The following is a 15,548-nucleotide window of genomic DNA, read 5'->3' as shown; positions in this document are numbered from 1 at the left end:
TCATTATTCGTCGGAATTGGGCCTATAATATATCGTTGGAATTCTCTTTGCAAGCCCCATACAACTACACTATTATTGGACCCTTGTCCTGGACCAAACTAAACTAGATTGGCTATTTTCATAAAATAAAAGTGTTTTCGAAAACAGAAAGAAAGAATTTAATAAAAACCAACCACAACACTTGACTTTTCACACTTTCACCTCGTTCGATTATCATTCGACGCAAAAGGTATTCATCACTGGGGTTTGGTTTTGGGGAGACAGATTTCGGTGTCTACACAAACCCATTGGCCCTACCGAGGATCCAACGCCAGAAAAGCGATCTTCAAGATGGGATCCCAATTCCTATTGCAAGTACCATCAAGGAAATGGTCATACCACCGATGAATGCTAAAGGTTTCAAAATCTCATTCAAGATCTCATAGAAGCAAACAAGATCCCATTGCCTCTCGCTAGCGAGAAGACTGGGTGATGTTGAAGCAAACGACACAAGACAAAAGGCGAACGTCAACGACAAGATTTTATGGCCTCTTTTTCTATTTCTTTTTCATTTTTTCCTTTCCCCAATAAGTCTAGCATAGGCACCTTTCTTAGATTTATTTTGTAGGTTTTTTTCTTTTTCCCTATAATAAAATAAACATTTATTTTCTTGCATATGATCATTTCATTACATCGCATTAAAAAAATGTCAAACTAAGCACAAGATATAACAATGATTTGAGGCACCCCTTGTAGCCACCTCATATCACCTTTCACCCTTCAAATATGCAATCTTTTTTTGATAAACCACTTTGAGCCTCATCTAACGATAGACCTTTCATTTTTCAACCCATATCTACCTAACCTCGGGATGGGATGGTGTGCAACTTATGCAATTTTCAATTTCATAAAAGCTTCAGTGAATTCAAAAGATTAAAATAGCAAAATAGAAACGATAAAAGTGTACAAAAGGGCAAGTGTTCCAATGTCTTTGACATGAACATGTCTTTGATATGAACACGTCTCAGATTGCGTTTCTTATCGAGTGCTCAGTACCGTGTCTGAGAAACATGAATGCCAAGTGAGTGATAGACCGCATGATCGGGATCGCCCACACTTATCAGAAAAGGTTCAAATTAAAAAAAAATGCAAAAGCAAAAAAAAGAGAGCAAAAATAAAAAAAGAAAGAGCTCAAAAGTGAGAAACCTCAAGCATAATAAAACAAAGATTCAAAAGCAAGGTTGCACACCTTGGGGGCTTATCTAGGGTCTTGAGCCTTTATCCCTTTCTTCTTCAACCTTTAGTCTAACCACGTTACAACCCTTAAAAGACCTCTTTGAGATATACACACACTTGTGCGAGGTACGGCTAGAGCTACGTTTGGCCTGATTCCTAACGGATACGTAGGCAACCTCACAAAGGGGTGCAGCCATAATAAATATGCACTCATATTCACATTCACACAGTCACAACATGATCATATCAAGGAATTTCCAATGCTCATCCTTTTCCATTTAGAGCTAGACTTGGGCTTGATCCTTACATTATTAGCTTACCTAGCTTTTTTTTTCATATTTATTAGCTTACCTAGCTTAAGAGACACCATCATCTGACTCTTTTCAATATATTTTTTTTCACACACTTAGCCCTTGCGGCCTAACTTTAGTGTCACTATCACACACATCACAGATACATGGCCAAATAGTCCTTCCCTTAGGAACCATTTGTCATGAAATCTTAACACAACATTGGAGCATACCTTGTCATAACTAAATCACTCATCACTCATCATTGCATCAAAAAGTATGAAGTACTTAGCCTCCGCGCCTAAGTTACCCAAATACTTTCATCATTGAGTCAACAATTGAGATAGCCTAGGATGAGTTAATCCTTGCACCTTGAGAGATAGTATCAAACAACGTTTGACTAAACTCATTCAACATGCACCATCAAAAACTTCTTCCTTTTTGCGTCTTTTATTTTCGGGAGAAAGTCGGTACCCTCCATAAAAATGACGGAAATTTTTGTTTTCTGCATTTCGAGTCATGTACATATCGAGCTTCAAGAGTCAACACTATGCACACACGAGTCACACGAAGTGAGTCATCATTAAGTTAAGTTTATACCTTGAGTCATGTCAAGTCAATGAGTCAAGCAACACTCAGTTTTAGGTCAACCCTAAAGAAAGATAAGCAAAGTCCTATAGTCCAAAATATAAATACAGGTACATTTCAGTGAGCAAGAACATTCCCGGATTTTTCGAAAAACCGCGAATGAAAACCTGACTCCAACGTCAGACGACAAGGTTGTCGACTGACGACAGAGCGAGGACGCGGCGACAACGGTTTCCAGCGTGCGCCGGAGCAGCAATGAGATGCGTGGTCCCATATTGGATTATGCGGACCTCATACAGGAATTTCGGGTTCCTTGGTACGCCAGTTAGCCCCTATAAGGAAATTGACATGATTAGTAGTCGGCTCGATTACAATCGCAGTAAATGATTGACCTGACGACAGTCGTCTCACTTAGCTTAAGCGCCTAAACATTGGCTCATTACAAGCACCAAGGCATCGGTTCAAAAGCAAGCACTTATATGATAATTTTTCCAAGATTGGATTGTCATCCCCAACTGACAATATTTCCTAAAGTGGAGTGTCGCGCATTCTTCTTAAACGACAATTTTTCCAAGATTGGATTGTCATCTCTGGCAAAGTTTCCAAGCGTGGATTGTCGTACTCCTTCTCTATTTGGCAAGTTTTTCCATGTTCGGATTGTCATACATTCATCAAATCCTTGGCAATATTTCTGAGATTGGATTGTCATGCGTCAAGTTCCCTATGGCAAAATTTCCTAAAGGATTGTCGTAGGTCTCTACTCATCATAAATTTCGGCAAAGGTTCCTCAACGTGGATTGTCATTCATTTCAGTAAGTGGCAAATTTTCCCGAAGTGGATTGTCGATCGACTCTTTTTTGCAAATGTTCCAAGACGCGGATTGTCAATAGTGGCAATATTTTTCTAAAAGGATTGTCGCATAGCGTTGGCAAATTTCCAAGGTGGATTGCTTTCAAGAGTTATATTCCAAGATGTGGATTGTCGATCGTAGCAAAGTTCTTATGACAGATTGTTACGAAGCATTGGCAACTTTTCCCAAAATTGGATTTTGGCAAATTTTCCGAGATACGGATTGTCGCTTCATCGTAGCAACATTTCCAAGGATGGATTGTTACGTGGCATTGACAATTTTCCCTAAATCGGATTGTCATACATCATACAAGAGTCGTGTTGACAACTGTTCCTGAAGAAAAGAGGATTGTCATCACCCAAAACATCAACAGCAAAATTCAAGCAGAATTAAGGATCGACAGGCATTGATCTTCGGTAATTTTTTTCGAAATATTATCGCAACAACTAAGGATGGCTTCAGGCGAAGCAATCTTCGATCATGTTCCCTGGCTTGCGGAAGATGGTCACAAAGCAGTAGAAGATCGTTTTAAGCGAAGCAATCTTCGATAGTATTCTCTGGCTTGCAGAAGACTATCACAACGGAAATTGAAGGCAGCTGCAAGTGGAGTAGTCTTCAGGCGGTATCCCCTAGCTTGAGGAAGATCGTCACAACAAACCGGTTACCTCCAGAGACGTGTGCTCGACGGTGCGAGATACGTGTTTCTTAACTCTCTTATCTGTTTTAACTAACGCTAGTTTGCAGGTATCGGTGTTTCAAAAATGATTTAGGATCGCAGAACATTCTGAATCATTCTCCATCCCTATCGATACTTTGACTTTTGTTTTCGAAACTTACGTTTCTCCAAACTCAGTCAAAGTGGGGGCTTCTGTAGACACCCAAATGTGTCTCCCCAAAGCCAAACCCAATGATGAATACCTTTCACGTTATTTGATTATCAAAAAAAGCGAAAGCGTGAAAACTCTAGTGATGAGGATGTTTTTAATTAAAATATCTCTTCTTTCTGTTTTTGAAAATATTTCTTTTCTCACCCTATTTTATGAAAACGTGCATTCCAAATTAGTTTGGTCCATGATATGGGTCCAATAATGGTGTAGTTGTATGGGGCTTGAAAAGTCCTTTCCAATGATATATTATAAGCCCAATTCCGATGAATAATGAGGAAGTTATGGCCAAAATACTAAACTAGGCCCAAACTGGATTTTACCTACGATCCAATGATCATGTGGAGGGTCCAAAGGTTTAATACTATTCCTAAACTAATTAGGATTAATTAGAAGCATCTATAAGATTCTAAAAGATCTTAATTATCCTTTTTGAAAAGATAGAATCAAAGAGTTATAAATTGAATAAAAACTTTCCTTTTTTAAGTCCTAATTCTATTCGAATTTAAAGATTTTCAAAGACAGTCAGATATTATTTTCGTACCTCATAATCTTTATACAAATATTATTTGGTTGGATAGATCTTGAAATTACCTTTCCAATGATATATTATAATATTAATTCCGAGCTATAACGAAAAAGATATGAATGGAATACGAAACTCTATCCAAAACTGACACCGTCCTACTATTTCGGCCATATCTTTTTATTTTCAAAATATTTTAATCTGATTTTAATTGGGTTGGAAATTAGACTTCAAGATCTTTTCAACGACATATTATATGACTTATTTCGACTTCTGGATCAAAAGTTATGATAAAAACAAAATTCGCAAAAACTGCTGACTGGCGAGTTTTATTTCGATTCGAATTCGGATTTTTTTTCTTATTCTTCGACTCTCTTTTTTCCTATATATAGAGGTAATATCTCCCCTTTTTTCAATCATCTACAACAATCATCTTTATATCTCTAAATCTAGAAGCTTTTTCCTTCTCTCTATTCTTTTTCTAAACCTTCCCTCTTACACAAGTCCTCATACATTAGCACTAGACACACCTAACCAAGTTCGAAGTTGCCTTCGCCCTAGACGTGAAAGGTTATAATTTTTGAGGGTTTGGTCCCAAATCTCTATTTTAATTGCTTGATGTTACACCGGAGGGTGGGAGCCTCATGGCCCCCCTCGTACCCCCTAGGGATGATGGTGCCGGCCCTAGTGGCCACTAGTTCCCCCTTGGTATGCATGTTTCCCCCCCTTTTGGTCCCTCCCTTGTGTTTTTATTTGCATGTGAAGCATCGAGGATGATGCTCCTATCTAGTGTGGGGAAGTGTTTGAATCAAAAGGGAGTAGTTTTGAGTAAGTGTGGGGGAAGGCACCAAGGACTCGTGGGTATGTTTGAAAAGCTTATGTTGGGTGGTTTTTTTGTTAAGCGTCGGGTTGTCTAGCTTCTTTATTTTTTAGCTTGTTGTTGTTTGGTAGTGTCTTTGATGATGATGATGTCTTTAATGATGGTTTTGGTAGTTAGTTTTGTCCATGGGCCAAGTTTTGTAGCTTTTTGTTTTTCTTCCCCGTTTTGCGAACTCTGTTTCTTTGTCTAGTGTTTGCTTTTGTTTTCTTTTCTCCCTCTCTTTTGTAGCTTTGGAGATCGATGGAAGCAACATTTGGAGCTTTGGTAAATGGTTTGGTTGCTTTATCTTTCTTTAAGAGACATTTGGGTAAGACCTTTCCTTTTTCCCTCTTTTCTTTTTTCTTTGAGTGCTTAGTTTAGGTTTAGACTAGGAAGAGTTGAATGGTTCGAGGTTGATTGATTTTTGTTCTAAGGAACCTAGGATCGTTGATGTTGTTATCAACGATCACTTGTATGACGATTGGGACTTACTTGGATTATATGCCTCGATTATGAACCTTTTTAATTTCTTCCTCTTTCTTGTGTGTTTTTCTTGTTCTTTTTTGTGTGACAAACATGACTATATATAACAAGTTGAAATATTTTTTGATGTGGATTTTCTCATTCATTTGGATTTGTGGATTTGTGTGCCTACTTGATGACATGTCTTTGAATGCCTACCTTCCTAGTTGATGAGAGTTCACATGGTTTGAGAATGCTTAGGGTTGAATTAGACACATTGTAAGCTAAGCTAGCCCGGTTTAGAACTTTTGAGGATGTTTGAACCCCTAGTTCACGAGAAAGTGGTAAGATGGTGTTGCTCTCTATGGTGGATAGGATTCCCTTGGTTGGTATTTGCTTATTTCTTATCCCGTGTGAGCGTCATTTGTTCTAGACTTCATCATTCTTGTGAGCGGCATTTAGGATCCTTAACTATGCATATCTTAATTTTTGTGTTGGCGTCTAGCTCCCAAGATCGTGACCATATAACTCTAGAGGAGGAAGAGGGCATTTCTTCTCATTTTTCTTTGTTTTCTTTATGTTTTGTTACAAATTTGGTTTTCATTTTTGCATTCACCCACTTGCTAACCAATTTGAGCCTTATTTCCCCTTTTTTGACTTAGCCATATTGCAAACCTAGCGGCCTATGTTCTACCAGCCCTTGTAGTTAGTGAAGCATTGGCTTGTGAGGTTCGAGTTTGATAATGTTGAAATTGAGCAAGAAAGTTGTGTAATTTGGTTCAAGTAAGGTTTTGAAAGATTATTCATGAAAAGAATATGCAAAAAGGTTTGGCAAGAAAGTTGAAACTCATGAAAACCAAGCAAAAAAAAATTGTGTGAAGGAAATGAAAAGGAATGAAGTAATGTTGTGTGGTTTGTTTTGAAAGGTTGTAAGTTTGAGACTAGGTTCAATTCTTAGGATGTTCTTGAGAGATGGCCTCTCTTATGCTTCACTTAGGAATTGCCACCAAAATTTTCAAATTGATTCCCAACCTTGACCCCTAGCCATGACATTACAACCCTAGTTAAGACCCTTAGACTTTAGAGGGGCGTGGTCAAAGAACGGTGGAGGGAGATAGATTTCAACCCTATGGAGAGAGTATGCATAGTTGAGATGTCGGGATGACCTTATGATTCCACATAAAAATTTCTTTTTCCGGTTCCCTCGAGGAATCATGAGGAGCTAACTAAGGGATGATTTGAAGCTAGTGGAGAGAACGTGGACCGTCTTGGTTGGGGCTAGGGCGGAGGATGAAATCATTAGTTCTCTATGCTTAGCTTAGGTTTGTCTTCTTCAACCATGAGCATCTTAGAACGTGTTCCCCCTCTTTGAATTGAGAAAGGTAAGTATTCTTTGATGCATGTCCCTATGTTTGAGTCCAATTGGAGCATTTCCCACAGTGAAACTTGATTGATTTTCTTAATCATTTTCATGTTATGTTTCTTGTGTGTGTTGTCTTTTTATTTTAGTTTTCCTTGCTCGAGGACAAGCAAGAGGCAAGTGTGGGGGATTTTGATGAGTGGCATTTATGCCACTTTTCCATCCTTTTTCTCTAAGGATTCTCCCCTCATTTGCACTTGTTTGAGCCTTTTTAAGCATTTTTACCTTAGTTTTGCCTTCTCCTTTCCTTTCTCGTGTTTCCTTTCCTTTTTCCCCTTTTTGTTGGTTTTTCTAGCGTTTCTTTGTTGTTTTGTAGGTTTTTGGCCCGTTTGGATGAACCTTTGGATGCATGACGAGCTATGGAAAGATATGATGCTCAAGGATGGCACAATGGCAATGGAGAAGCCGCGGGCGCGGTTGTTCAAGCTTGAAGATGCCTCAAATTTCAGGAGATGCTGCGCCGCGCCCCAGAAGAGGGCTCTCCTCACTGGCCCGCGGGCGCGGCTTCTCGAGGCTGGCAGCTCCCCTGATTTCTTGCCGCGGCCTCTCCTCAGCAGGAGAGGCCTCTCCTTTCTTCAGCCGCGGGCGCGGGCATAGGGGCCGCGGGCGTGGGTTGCTAGGTTAAGCAACTCCGTACCCACATTGGAGAGGGCGCGGCTGATGGCTAGAGGGCTCTCCTTGGTGTTTTATTTCCGTCTTTTATGATGCATATAAATAGTTCCCTCATTCAAGTTTTTAATGATCTTTATCTTATGAACTATTAGCCCTAATCTTAGAGAGAGAAAGTGGATTATGACTATAGTTTCCTTTATTGTATTCAACTTTGATCAAGTTTAATCTTCAATCTAGACACCTTTCAAGCTTTCCTCTTTCATTAATCTCCTCTTTAGTAATCTCTTATCCTTTCTCTTTATTTTATTTATTTGCCTCTTAGTTTCTTACTTCTATTAATCTATTATTTCATCTAGTTATTACTATTTTTATTGTTCTTAATCATTTTTTGTTTTGTGTTTCTTGAGTTTATTCCTAATCTTGCTATTATGTTTATTCTCCCTTCTCTAGGCTAATTTCTTAGCTAGGGGAAGGGGGTGGAAAATATGTGTTGAATATTGGATGAATGATGATGGTTGGATTGAATACATGCCTTATATTGATGGAAGATATGATTTTTGATAGCTTGAGATTATTGTTGCACTTTATTTGATTGCTCTCTAGTTTAAATGAATTAAAATTATTTGAACTAGATTAAGATCACCTTTATTTTAATGATTGCATGAGAATGAGTTGTTAAATTGGAGCTTTATGGATTGTGCTTCTTTATTCTCTTGTTTTGCTTGTAACTAATAGGATGCATGAGAATGATCCAATTTAGTATAGACCTCCTCCATTGATTTGCCTCGATGATTGCATGAGAATGAATTGTTTAGGTAGAATCTTGTGTTCTTTGGCATGTTCTTCATGACAACTATCATTGTTCCCCTATTTCTAATCATGTTTGACACCCCCGTTTCCCTAGCGTTGTTTTCTCTTGAGTTTATTCATCTCTATCTTTGCTTATTTGTAGTCTTAGTGCTTAATCCAAGAAAATCAAAAAAAACATTTCCCTTCTTACTCTTGCATAGTGATTTTGATGTTGAACGAGTGTGATTCCTTAGTGGTTCGACCCTTTACGTACCCCTATACTTGTATTAGGGTAGTCTAGGACTATAAATGATTAATTTGATTAGGGTAGTAGCTTAACAACCTATCTTATACCTCCGATCAGTAGTACGGCACTACATTCTACAGTAAAAGTGACTGTCTCTACCTCACTAATAGATCTCTTTCTAGTCAATATTTCCTTCATGAATTTTGCATATGCAGGAATTTGTGTAATTAGTTCTGTGAAGGGAACCGTTACCTGCAGATCTTTAACCATCTCCAGAAACTTACCAAACTGCTTATCCAAATTTGTTTTTAAGTGACGATTGGGGAATGGTAGTTTGATAACCGGCTTTGGAGCATTACTGCTCTTATCAGGAACTGTTATCTTCCCTGGAGTTGTACCTTGCAATGTATTATCAGAAATATTAGTACTACTCTTTAGCCCTGTAGGGCTATTAGCAACATTGTTAGGTTTAATGGAATCAAGATTAGCATTATTCATTAAAACAGGTTCATCATCTCTGGGCATAGGGGGCCCTTCATAGTGTGAACCACTCCTTAGAGTAATTGCGAAAGCTTGATTTGTAGGCCTGGTTGGCTGTGCTGGTAGGGCTCCCTGTTGACGGGCTTGTAGAGTAGAAGAAATCTGCGCAATTTGATTATCTGTTATTTTGTTATGTGCTGTGATCGAATCAATTTGAGCATCTCTACTCTCCATGTGCTTTTGCATACTAGCCAGCATCGCTCTAATTTCTGCCAAAGCAGGGTCGCAAGATGAGGAGGGTTATTGTGGTTAGTTCTTCTGGCCAGCATTGGGGTGGTAATATTTCTGCTGTGGTTGTTGTGGCGCCTGTGATTGTTGTGGAGGTGGTGGATTTTGAACATTGGTGCTCCGGTAAGAAAGATATGGATGATTCCGGAACCCAGGATTGTAGGTGTTAGAGTATGGGTCATTCTGTCTATAAGCTTGAAAGGCATTGACTTGCTCCACGGAACTCCTGCAATATTGCTCCCAATGACCTACAATTCCACAATTTTCACAGAAAGCCTCATTAGCATTATTATTAATTGCAGAAACATTAGCTATATTTGCAGTACTAAGATTATCTAATTTTTGACAAATAGAGGTTAATTGAGCTTGTAAAAAGGATACAGAGTCAGCACTATGTTTCCCTTTGTTAGAAAAGCCTCTAGGATTCCCATATTGGGAATTGTGGATTGCCATATCTTCGATAACTTGACCTGCATCATCAACATTAAGGTTCATAAACCTCCTACTGGCTACAGAATCCAATATTGTTCTGGATAAATTTCCAATCCCATTATAAAAGGCTTGGATTAACTGCCACTGTGCCAAATTATGGTGGGGACACTCCCTCTGCAGATCTTTAAATCTTTCCCAAGCCTCATACAAAGTTTCATCTGGCTCTTGGGCAAAGTTTTGAATTGCGCTTCTTAGCAAAGCTGTCCTCTATGAAGGGTAATATTTATTATATAAATTTAAAACAAGAGTCTCCTTGTTAGTTATACCAAGTGCAGTTCTATATAATCCATTATACCATAATTTGGCTTTTCCACATAAAGAAAAAGGAAAGAGAATCTCCCTGATTTGGTCCTGTGTGACCCCAGCTTGCCTGATGGTATTACAATATTGATAGTAGTCTGTAATATGAAGATTTGGGTCTTCACCCTTAGCTCCACTGAATTGCTTCCTTTCTATCATCGTGATGAATTGGGGTTTAATCTCGAATTGTACCCCATCAAGAGCCGGAGTGCGAATAATCACTGAGCTTCTTAGGTGCCGTCATCTCTGATTCTGAATCTAAAGGTACTTCTGAATCACTAGAATCAGTTGGAGAGTCTCGGCGATTATTGTTATCCCCAAAACCCACCAGGATTTGCCTGTAAAGATTCTTTTGTCTATGAAAAGAGTGTTCGATCTCAAGGTCGAATGGGATATAACCTAATCTGGAACACCTGGGCATACACAAAGAACTAGACGACAAATATGAGAACTGTCCCAGAGAACTTACGTTCTCTAGGACGAAAGAAAATAATCTAGACTATAAAAACAATCAGAAATAAAAATAAAACCGTTTCCCCGGCAACGGTGCCAAATTTTGACATGCTAAAGTCGTATCACCTAATCAAAAGTAATTCCTAAAACCGCTAACTAATAATAGATAGGGAAGTAGGGTCGAATCCACAGGGAAACAAGTCTTTCTATTCCTAATTAATTATTATAATCTAAATTATTAAGTAACAAAACTTGTTATTTAAAGGAACTATACTACGAAGAATATGAGTAGGTAAAAATCAAATGATAAAAGACCTAGGGCATAGGTTCACCAATAAATAATATTCTAGGGTAAAACATAACAATCAATCATCAATGCATCAATTAATCAGATCATACAGGGCTTTCGCTACGTATTACAATCACAGAGTTAATTTACCGGCATTAAATCTCATCTCTCGAATCTCGACCTAACCATTTATAAATTAGTCTGCCTATTAAAACTAATCCTAAACATCAATTCTCATCTCTCGAATCTCGAATCAATATTGCTAAACTCATACGAATTAAATCTGGCCAAATCTAACCGCATAGCATTAAATCAATCAATAGGAAATTAATCAAGCATTGACAATTAACAATAATAAATTACCCCTTCATATTATTTATGGATCCCTATAACCCTAGAAAGAAAATTACTCACACATAATTAAATATAAACTAAACAAAGCAATTAAACAAATCATGATGAAAGAGAGAGAATAAATAATTGAGATTAAAGGGGAAGAAATCGTTACCAAAGTTGAAGGAAACAAGAGATGAAACTAAACAAAGAGTTGTAGAGAGAGAAAATAATACTAGAGTTTAAGAGGAGAGAGAGATAAAAGTAGAGAGAGAAAGAGAGAGATAGTAAGGGAAGGGAGAAAAGAATCCTAAACTCGCTTAACAAAAGCGTATCTATACTAAGCTCGAAAATCCTAAGTTAAAAAAACTTAAACGACGCTTAAACTTCTCCTCAGAATCACGCGCCCGATCGGGCGAGGCACCGCCCAATCGGGCCCGCCTTTTTCTTCGCCCACTCGTTCTGGGCATCCGCCCGATCGGGCTAAAGCTCGCCCAATCAGGCCCGGCTATATGCTGGACTTGGATTGGGCTTCGTTCTTGGCCTAATTCGAATCTCCACTTCGGGTCTTGAATACTCGGTGTCCAAATGCAATTGGTCATGCCTTCAAATGCTCAAAATTGTACCGCAATAATCCCGGGAAAAAGCTTCAAAGATGCAATTTCCTTTAAAACTCAACCAAAACTATGAAAACACTAGAAAACACCAATTAATAATAAAAGTGGCTCTAAAGAGCCAAAAACACTACTAATTATGACTAACGGACGGGGGTAAAACACTATACATAATAGACATATCAGGATCCAGCCGAGTTGAGGGAGTTGAAGACTCAGTTGGATGATTTGTTGGAAAAGGGTTACATTAGACCTAGTTCAGCACCCTTGGGAGCCCCAGTATTGTTTTTGAAGAAGAATGATGGAAGTATGAGGTTGTGTATTGATTATCGGGAGTTGAACAAGGCAACAGTGAAGAATAAGTATCCATTACCAAGGATCGATGATTTGTTTGACCAGTGATGAGTGGCATTTATGCCACAATTTAGTGCTCTTTTTACGGGTTTTCCCTCCCATTTGTAGCTTATTCGCCCCCTTTTTCTCTCCTTTTTGTTCTTCTTTTCTTTGTTTTCCTTTCTCCTTGTTTTCTTTGTTTTTGTTTTGTAGGAATCAAGGCATTGGAAGAAGAGCAATTCAACCCCAAAATCCCCTGTGTGCGGGCGCGCAGCACTGTGAGAACCCGCGCAGGAATGCTTCAAGAACATAACACAAACAGAAGGTTTTGTGCGCCTTGTGCGCGCTTTGTGTGTGGGCGCGCGCCTTTGATATGTGGGGGCGCGCAGCCCTGGGAGAACCCGCACAAGACAGCAGCAGAAGCAGAGCCAAAACAGGGAGTTGTGTGCGCGCTTTGTGTGCGGGCGCACACTCTTCAAGCGCGAGCGCACAGAATGCTGGGAGAAGGCGCGCATCCATGGGTCTAATTCCCCGTACCCACAGATCTGCGGGCGCACAAGATCTGCGAGGGCGCACGCACAACATCTGCGTGGGCGCGCAGTGTATATGCGCGGGCGCGCACCGCTGAGTTTCAGTTTTTTTTATTTCGTATTTTTGTATCTTTTAAGGGACCTATATATATAGGTCAGAGGGTAGATTAGTGGATCATCTAGCCTTATCTTAGAAATAATTAAACCCTAATCTAGAGAGAGAAACTTCATTAGTAGAGAGAGAAAGTGTGGATTTTCATTGATGAACTTGAATATTGAAGAAGGAGCTTGATTGAATCTTTGTAAATCTTCATCTTCAATTAATGAGAAATCTCTTACTCTCTTTCTTTACTTTTGTATTTAGTTTTGTTTGCTTATTTTGATTTTCCTTCTTTGCTTATTGATCATGTTGATGCTTATTGATTTGATGATTGATATTGTCTTCAATATGATTTGTGAGTAGTCACCTAGCCAAGGGTGTGGGGATGGTGTAGTTGTTAATTGATTCATGCTTATGATGTTGGGGTTATGTTAATGGTGATTGAAGTCTTTGCATGTTTGATATTCTTTAATCTTCTTGCAAGTGCACATTGTTGGTTGATTAAAGGTGAATCTTTGCTAACAAGAAACGGAAGTTGACTTAGTTAAGGTTCATTGCTATCGATAGTTCATTGATTGCACCTTCTAATATATGGTTCTAGTGTGGAAACATGGAGGCTATGTTAGGAGAAATCGATTAACCCCGGAAGGCGGTTAGATCGAGCTTTATTTCGATATTCTTGCATGTTTAGTTTACCATTGCTTTGCTTCCGTGTTATTGCATGATCAAGTGACATCTACATCTACCCACTTCCCTTGGTGTTTAGTTATATTGATCTTTAATCATTCTTAATCTTTAGTATAATCTCTTAGTTATTCACACTTCTTGTCCCGAGATAGCTTAAGTCTTATGTAGTGAATGCGGTGTTTATGCATGTCTCCTTGTGGTTCGACCCCTATGCTTGCCTTATACTCGTATTAGGTTTGTTTAGGTTGTATAAATTGTATTTGATCTAGGGATAGACAATTGACGACGCGTTTATTCCCTTGTCAAATTGGCGTCGTTGCCGGGGAGACGACTTCCATTGCTTTTTCATTACTTTATTTGAGACTATCTCATTCCTTGTTTGTTAGTATTTGCTACTACTTGTTACTTGTCAGTGTTTACGTTCTCCTTAACTTTGTTGTATGAACAGAGGACGAACCCGCTCAAGGTCTTTGATTCCCATCGATCCGGAGCTAGAGAGATCTTTGTCCTTACTTCGAAGAGAAGCGAGAGCAAGGAGTAGAAATTCTCACACCCTAACGAAAGAAGGAGTAAGAGAATTGGAAGATACTCCACCATCTTCACCTTCAAGTGAAGACTTAGATAGTCCTAATTCACCATCAAGTCCCGGAATCAACCCCTTTTCAATCTTTAAGTCCGAAAGTGAAGAAGGTTCTAAAATGGGAGATAATACACCTTTGAGTTGTCTTGGGGCTCCCGAAGCCTTTAGAGCCCAAAGTGGGATCCTAACCCCTACCACTCAAGCCAACAATTTCGAAATCAAGCCCAATTTGATTGCTTTAATAGAGAGGAAACAATTCTCGGGTGGAAAATTTGAGAGCCCTCATGAGCATTTGAAAGAATTTGAGAAGTATTGTGACACGATCAAAGCCAATGGAGTGACTCAAGAGTATATCCGCCTCAAGATGTTTCCATTTTCTTTAATTGGGAGAGGTCTAGAATGGCTAGAGAAGGAGGTGCCCCCTAACTCTCTCACAACTTGGGACCAAGTAACTACGGCTTTCTTGAGGAGATTTTATAACCATAGGAAGACCGCCGAGGCTCGGTCCTTAATTCAAGGTTTTCGCCAAAAGAGTGGTGAGACTCTAAGTGCGGCATGGGACCGGTACAAAGAGCTTCAACGTCAATGCCCACATCATGGGATACCCAAGTATCAACTCATCCACACTTTCTATAGAGGTCTCACACCTCAAGGGAGAACAAGCCTAGATGCCGCGGCCGGCGGTCCAATCATGAACAAAGGAGAGGATGAAGTGGAATGCATCATAGAGGAGGCCGCAAAGCATTATGATGATTGGTATGAAGGAGAAAGGGAGGCTACTTCTAGCAAGGGTGTCTATGCATTGGAGCAAGCCAACGCAATCAACAACCTTTCTACCCAAATCTCCAAGAAGGCCAAGCAAATGGACGAAATGATGAAAGAAAGGTCCAACCCTCATGGTAATACCTCCCCTTCAACCAAGGGAGGTAATGGTATGACCACTTCTTCCCCCTCTTCTTATAAAAGAATGCCTCAAGGATGCATGTTTTGCTCAAATTGTGAAACCTATGATCATGATACCTCCCATTGTGTGTATGCTTGTGAAGTTCAACCCCCTCCCTATTAACATGATGATAATGTGGAAGATGTCGATGCTATGAATTTTGCCCCTAGGATGGAAAATGTAGGGAACTTGAGGCCAAACTCCAATCAAATGGGGAATTGGAATTAAGGTGGAAACCGTGGTTGGAACCAAAGTGGTGGTGGCTATGGTAACCAATACCATGGTGGGGGAGGCCCTTCCAATTTCAATGGAAAAGGCTACTCTAACCAAAGGGGGTATGGTTATCAAAACCAACAACCCAACTCCCGATACCATGACCATAAA

At 39.4% G+C, this 15,548-nt stretch overlaps 1 non-coding gene across 1 annotated transcript; it reads right to left on the bottom strand.

The window, feature by feature from the left end:
* Positions 1-14,718: 14,718 nt before the first annotated feature.
* On the bottom strand, positions 14,719-14,824 carry LOC145573485 (small nucleolar RNA R71). Its single transcript, XR_014097495.1, has one exon. It is a non-coding gene; the product is annotated as a small nucleolar RNA R71 (small nucleolar RNA).
* Positions 14,825-15,548: the final 724 nt, after the last annotated feature.

This window comes from Chenopodium album, chromosome 12 (assembly GCF_948465745.1).
Source record: "Chenopodium album chromosome 12, dcCheAlbu1.1, whole genome shotgun sequence".
Classification (NCBI taxonomy): Eukaryota; Viridiplantae; Streptophyta; class Magnoliopsida; order Caryophyllales; family Amaranthaceae; genus Chenopodium; species Chenopodium album.
Note: the sequence above shows the minus strand (reverse complement) of the source record. Positions and strands in the feature narration are given on the sequence as shown.